Source organism: Thalassophryne amazonica, chromosome 14 (assembly GCF_902500255.1).
Source record: "Thalassophryne amazonica chromosome 14, fThaAma1.1, whole genome shotgun sequence".
NCBI classification, from domain to species: domain Eukaryota; kingdom Metazoa; phylum Chordata; class Actinopteri; order Batrachoidiformes; family Batrachoididae; genus Thalassophryne; species Thalassophryne amazonica.
The window spans coordinates 13,197,343-13,205,266 of record NC_047116.1 but is presented as its reverse complement, the minus strand read 5'-3'; positions in this window follow the sequence as shown (position 1 = coordinate 13,205,266).

The following is a 7,924-nucleotide window of genomic DNA, read 5'->3' as shown; positions in this document are numbered from 1 at the left end:
GCCCCCCCATCACTTCCTTGTTTCTGTTGGGTAGCTTCATATACAGTAGCTACGTAGTTGGAACAGAAAAGGCTACATCTTTCCACAGTCTGCAATTACACCCCCTTAAAGAAAATGATGTGCCATTAGAAGTGGGAGTGGGTTTGGCAGGCAGAGAGATGGCAGATTTAGGGCGAGTTATTGATTGGAAAAGTGGGGTCTGTCACAGCACATTAGTTCTCAGGGGAGCAATCCACAGCAGGTTGCTGTGAGAAGCATCTGCTGCTGGAGAGAAGTAATTAAAAACAGGATGTTGAGGCAGTTGCCATATAAACAGGAAATAAGACGGTGGTAATAGACACTTCACGCTGATGCTGTGAGATGGTTTTACACCACGGCGACTTAATGGATGCAAAGCGCATAGCTCAGGTGAAAAGCTCATGGTCACTCTGGACCCGGAAAGAATGCAGATTAATATGTAGAATAAATATGAGATGATAACAATGAATTAGCAACATTTGGTCTCCAAAACCATCTTTATATAATCAACACTTCTTCTTGTAGAGCTGCAAACTAATACTTTGGTCATATAAGGAATTGATCAATTTAAACCTACATCCAACAATTAAGGAGTAAGGAGTAATCCCAAATGGCAAATTGGGGCATGTTTTGAAGCATCATAATGACTTCTTGATCCATATTTGTCAATCTTGAACAAACTTGGTATATGTAATAGTTATGGCCATCATCTGCACCCGATTTAAAATCCAGATTCACAAAATCATTGATAGTACATGGTAACTTTCACGTATTCATAGTCTTAACTGCCTCAATCATGTTCGAACTTCTTTAAAAGAGGTATTCAACGTGACTACGGCTTGAAACTTGCTTGATCGTAGGGGAGATTAAGCCTTTACATCCCGTTTTGCACTTTTTTGGATCATGGGTGAGCATACTAGAACAGCACCCTGTGGAATACCACTGTTAGGGATCTAGTGATTACCTATTCTGTACCTTTGTGGCCCACCAAGGGGCCTGGGGGTGGGACTTGAGAGGTCATTAAAATAAGTAAATAAAAAGTTAAAGTGTGATTTTAATGTTTAAAAAAATGACCAAAAAATATGAAAGGATTATTAACCGACTGCGAAGTCTGTACAGGGAAATATCAGACAGAAGTGTTGTCAGTACGAAAAACACACTGGTCTGATATCCCCGTACAGACAGAGCAAGCGAGGTTAATAATTTGTTTATTATATGGCTATCATAGTTATAAACATGCAAACTTACAGTATCGCCTGAATATGAAAGCTGCTGACAGCTCATAGTCAGACCTGTTCAGTTCACCTCCATGAAGAACTTGGTAAGTTTTCAATCTGTTTTTTCAGATGCAACCGGTCTGGATATGGGAAAATACTCAACGTTGCATCACAGCCATATAATAATTCAGATTATTAAACCATAATCAAAAGCACTAAAACAAAACCATGGGATTTAAACTCATTTCCATTTATATAACACCAAATCACAACATAAGTCGCCCCAAGGAACGATGTGCTGTTCATCATTTATCTGGCCTATTTTAACACAAGATATTTTTGTGTTTCAATTGAAGTTGTGATTAAAGTTTTGGGAACAACTGTAATAATGTTTTGAATCAACCATGGGTCATCAAGCTGTGTGAGGTTTCCTGTCTTCTTCTTCTTAGTAATAGGATTTTTGTTCCTTTTACAATGATTCTTAAGGCTGTATGTTGAAACTGTGAGGCTAAAAAGGTCCAACAGCACATCAGTGTTATTCAGTTATCACGTATTCTTTTGCCTACACTGACGCCACATACCCACAATTCCTTGTGTAACACACGTGCACCATGTCAAATTTTACGATACATCATCATCATCAAGCTCAACAGATCAGTTTTCAAAGCCACTGCGTGCTAACAGGCAAACCATTTCATTGAAGTTAAGCTGATAATTCAGTTTAGTTACTTCAATTAATATAGTTGTACAACTACTTTTTTGTTTTTGTTTGTTTAAATTAGTAAAATTATCATAAGGGGATGAGGACCACAATGTAAATAAGACTTTTACCCTTCGGTAATAATTTTTGCTGTTGTTTTTGGAACAGCTAGCTCTGTCACTTCCTGGATAATTGTGATGATCCATGATGATTCTGTCATCGTGGAAAATTTATCATTTGAGAAGCTCACAAATCTGGCAACTGTCCCGTTGTTGTGATCAATATTTCATTGTTGTTGTCTGGTTGCATCTGTGGAAAAAATTATAAGAGTTGGAGACCAGTCTGGAAGAAACATAAATGTGTCGCATTGACCGACGCTACCCCACATCTGGCCAGTGATTGTGCAGCTGTCAAAACGTCTGAGTTGGAAAACTGCAAAATGTGTCAGGTGGTTCTCCAACTCCAGTTTTTGCATTTGAAAAAAGAGAATTCAACTCTTCAAAAATCTGAAACCTTCAGCAATCAGGACAGTCTTGTGGAGGAAGCCACCTTCCTTTTTCCGGACAGTTACACCTGCACGCCAAAACGGGGCCTCGGCAACGCTTCACTGCTGGTTCACTTTGTGGTTTAGCATCAGGCAAATTTTTCAACTCTGGTCTGTAGTCATTTATGTTCATGAATCAAGAGACTGAAAATGTGCAGCACAGTTAGTCATCTGTAGAACAAGAAGAGTTTGTGCTGTGCAGGCCCATTGGGATCTCATAATGTGAAGCAGATGAGGGTCTAGTCCAGTCCATCACAGGTTACTTTCCCAGCCAAGTCTGGTCCTTGGGGACTGAGACGAGGTAGATTAAGAGTCATATTGAAGGATGCAACCAGGCAGCTTGAAGCACACCTCGAATTGAACCCCAATCTATACGCTAGTAGTCCAAGAGCAAGAAGAAGAAAAGTGGACTTTCTAATTTTACATGATATAACTTTTCATACAGACCATGGCCAGACTCGTATTCAAGTTATTTTTATTTATTTATTTATTTATTTTGGATTATCATGGGAATTGTCAACATTTTGGCCTCTATCATTGGTTAAAAGTGTGTAATGCTGCATTCACATGTTGACAACACAAAAAAAAAAACCCAAACAAACATATAAATATTTTGCTGATGAATATATGCTTGGGATAATCCATGGAAGGCTTTCTGTCCATCATTTACCTGTATTTTGGCATGCTTGGCGCCAGAAAGTTATGTTGGATCCAAAGGGATCCAAAAAGGCTAAGACCAAAAGTTATATTGGATCAGTTCCCAGTGAACAATAGCGTTAGAGCTTACTTACAGCTAGCCAATCAGAGTGCGGCATACAATTATTCATGAGATGACATCACTAATGACGTAGCGGAGGTCAGGAACTTGCTGACAGATGTTGGTTGAAAAATGGCAACAAACATGTCAACAACAGCAGAAAATCATCTGCCAGCGAGGTTTGCTGAGTTCACAGAGGAGGAACTGGTGAAAATATTGAACTCCAAGGATGCCAAAAACACTAAGAAGGTAGACAAGCACGCTACTGACATTTGAGAAGCATTCATATGCTGTTCACAACAAAATAAATTGATCTAATTTACTTGACTCTTTGTTGTTTGCTTAATTTGGGAGGGGGGTGGAGAACATAACAATTGATGGATGGCAGAAAAGTTATATTGGACTCAGCCACGCCTCGTCCAATATAACTTTTCTTCATCCAATATTTCTCTATGTTGGAATCCTTACCATCCATTTTTTGTATCAATCAATCAATCAATCAATCAATCAACTTTTTTCTTGTATAGCGCCAAATCACAACAAACAGTTGCCCCAAGGCGCTCCACATTGCAAGGCAAGGCCATACAATAATTATGAAACACAGTCTACGTCTAAAGCAACATAACCAAGGGATGGTCCAGGGTCACCCGATCCAGCCCTAACTATAAGCCTTAGCGAAAAGGAAAGTTTTAAGCCTAATCTTAAAAGTAGAGAGGGTATCTGTCTCCCTGATCTGAATTGGGAGCTGGTTCCACAGGAGAGGAGCCTGAAAGCTGAAGGCTCTGCCTCCCATTCTACTCTTACAAACCCTAGGAACTACAAGTAAGCCTGCAGTCTGAGAGCGAAGCGCTCTAATGGGGTAATATGGTACTACGAGGTCCCTAAGATAAGATGGGACCTGATTATTCAAAACCTTATAAGTAAGAAGAAGAATTTTAAATTCTATTCTAGCATTAACAGGAAGCCAATGAAGGGAGGCCAACACGGGTGAGATATGCTCTCTCCTGCTAGTCCCCGTCAGTACTCTAGCTGCAGCATTCTGAACCAACTGAAGGCTTTTTAGGGAACTTTTAGGACAACCTGATAATAATGAATTACAATAGTCCAGCCTAGAGGAAATAAATGCATGAATTAGTTTTTCAGCATCATTCTGAGACAAGACCTTTCTGATTTTAGAGATATTGCGTAAATGCAAAAAGGCAGTCCTACATATTTGTTTAATATGCGCTTTGAATGACATATCCTGATCAAAAATAACTCCAAGATTTCTCACAGTATTACTAGAGATCAGGGAAATGCCATCCAGAGTAACGATCTGGTTAGACACCATGCTTCTTCTCCTGCTGTGTCGCCCGATGACACGGACCATTAACTCTTCACTTATGTCTAGTTGATATTTTCCACTGCTAGACCAATGTCTAATTAAAATACTTGTCGTTAGTGATTAAAATTGTTCGACAAGACTGTAGATTTTTTTTTTTATTTGCTCCTTAAAATAATGAGATTATAATGACCCGCGCTGTGCTGCTCAGTCACACCCACACATAGAGATGTGCACCCACACCACTGAATTCATGAATGAAACTCAGTCAATAAAGGTTAATTGTGTAAAAATATAATATGTATATAAATGTATTGTAATGGTTTTAGGAGCCGTGCTGCGTTGAACAGCTGCAGCTGCAGCAGGACGCCTCAGCTCAGCAGCTTGAACGGCGCAGATCCGTGTAACTTTCAACACTAATATTTGTGAATGTGTGTGTGTCAGTAAGTTTAATACTTTCCTGACATAATTTAATGTCATTTAATTTTACTGGCTCGATATCCAGGTCAAAATGGCATTTTAACACGTATTTTGCTAGCATTTTTCTGAGTGTGTTCAGTCGCGGATCTCCATTGAAAATGCATTAACATCTGGGAACTTCATCAATATTTTTGCCCGGTTAGGAGACATCACGTCGCTGTCCATGAAGGGACGTTTTCGTTTCAAAGAAAAAAAAATATATGCAGATAATATCATAAAATGCATTAAAATTGTAATCCTGCAAACTAATCCCCATTTTTACTAAATATACCTGTAATCTGAATACGTATTTGTTTCTGTAACTGTAGCGGAATACAGTTACCTTTTTTTTTGTCCTAATTACGTAACGCCGTTACATGTATTCCGTTACTTCCGTTTTATATATATATATATATATATATATATATATATATATATATATATATATATATATATATATATATATATATATAAATTCAGATCACCATTTGAGTTCTGTTGTTCACAAACACATAGACACAGGCGCATGGCAGTGGAATTTTCCATCTTCCACTCATCGAAAACCGTGGATCACCCAGTTAATCATTTACCTCATACAGCAAACATGTGAATGCAGCATAAATCTGAAATTTTAAAAAAGTGGACATCCCCATGCTAATGCCTACCAAACTGCCAGCATGTCTAAACTCTTACGGCTGAAGAACTTAATCTGAAGTGTCACTCAGAATGAGTTTTTTTCTCTTGCATCCTGAACGCACCATTTACACAAAAGTTGATCGATCATTCTACATCTTGTGCCGGAGAAATAATTATCTCTCTCCTGGTCCTCTCACTGTCTTATGATTCTCATACCAGATGGTACTTTATGTTCACTACATTGTATTATTTTGACAAGAGTCTGTATGATGGTTTTGTCTCCTTTGATAGTTGCCATGTGGTTACTTCTTACTTTCACTGAAAAAAAAGTGCTTCTTGCAATTAGAAGTAACACTATATATGTATAGTGACAAAATTTAGTTTCTCCCGAAATCCAAGCATTATAATGTCGGTTTAATTTTGTAACGTACTGCAAAATGAAAACTTATTTTAATGAATACAACATATTTATCTGGGGGGGGGATTCCATGGTAAATATTGTCTTTTCCTTCTACTGCCATCTACAGGAGGAAGGGTGTGTGTGTGTGTGTGTGTGTGTGTGTGTGTGTGTGTGTGTGTGTGTGTGTGTGTGTGTGTGTGTGTGTGTGTGTGTGTGTGTGTGTGTGTGTGTGTGTGTGTGTGTGTGCATGAAGTTTTGAGACTGCAGTGCATATAGAATGCTTCACATTTTACACATTTTGTTGTGTTACAGCTTTATTCCAGAATGGAGTAAATTAATTTTCCCTCAAAATTCCACACACATTAGGGGAAACCGGGGCACAGTGGATCAGAAATGTTGTTTTGTGGCAGCATAAACACATTATGCATAGGTTTAGGTCATTCTTAAAATCGATTTTAAACTTTTTGATTCACTGTGCCCCCGACATTAATTCACGGGGCACAGTGAATCAACTTAGAATATAAAAACACATGATTATAAAGATTTCTTCAAAATTATTAAATATATGCTGATGCATATACAAACTATAATCCAGAAAACCAGCGATGTAATGTGTGTCTTATATAGTGATATAAGTCCTTTAGAAACTATTATAAATACAACTGTCATCACTACTGTTCAAACGTGAAAACAGTTGTTTATAGACACAAATTATACAAATAATTCATGGAAAAATAAATGTATAAGCTTCAACAAGTAATATTTGTCATCCACTTGATCCTGGGGCTTGGTAAATCATTTTCTAGACTGATACACTGTGCCCCGATTCAATGTGCCCTAGGTGCATGTGACACACGAGTCATGTTATCAAATAGCTGATAGTCTGGAGAAGACATAACACATGCTCATCAGTTGGACGGGGTAGTCTTCTAACTAATAAGATTTTTTTGGGCCACCTTTCCTCTGTTGTGAGAAATAAATACAAAGATGCTGACATCCACAAAATGTACTTTTGATAGGAAAAAACTGACTTCACTTGCCACTTAGTTTTACCCTGAATGTATCAAAAAACAAAACACTAATATATATATATATATATATATATATATACTCAACAAAAATATAAACGCAACACTTTTGGTTTTGCTCCCATTTTGTATGAGATGAACTCAAAGATCTAAAACTTTTCCACATACACAATATCACCATTTCCCTCAAATATTGTTCACAAACCAGTCGAAATCTGTGATAGTGAGCACTTCTCCTTTGCTGAGATAATCCATCCCACCTCACAGGTGTGCCATATCAAGATGCTGATTAGACACCATGATTAGTGCACAGGTGTGCCTTAGACTGCCCACAATAAAAGGCCACTCTGAAAGGTGCAGTTTTGTTTTAATGGGGGGGGATACCAGTCAGTATCTGGTGTGACCACCATTTGCCTCATGCAGTGCAACACATCTCCTTCGCATCATCCGTGAAGAGAACACCTCTCCAACGTGCCAAACACCAGCGAATGTGAGCATTTGCCCACTCAAGTCAGTTACGACGACAAACTGGAGTCAGGTCGAGACCCCGATGAGGACGACGAGCATGCAGATGAGCTTCCTTGAGACGGTTTCTGACAGTTTGTGCAGAAATTCTTTGGTTATGCAAACCGATTGTTTCAGCAGCTGTCCGAGTGGCTGGTCTCAGACGATCTTGGAGGTGAACATGCTGGATGTGTAGGTCCTGGGCTGGTGTGGTTACACGTGGTCTGCGGTTGTGAGGCTGGTTGGATGTACTGCCAAATTCTCTGAAACGACTTTGGAGACAGCTTATGGTAGAGACATGAACATTCAATACACGAGCAACAGCTCTGGTTGACATTCC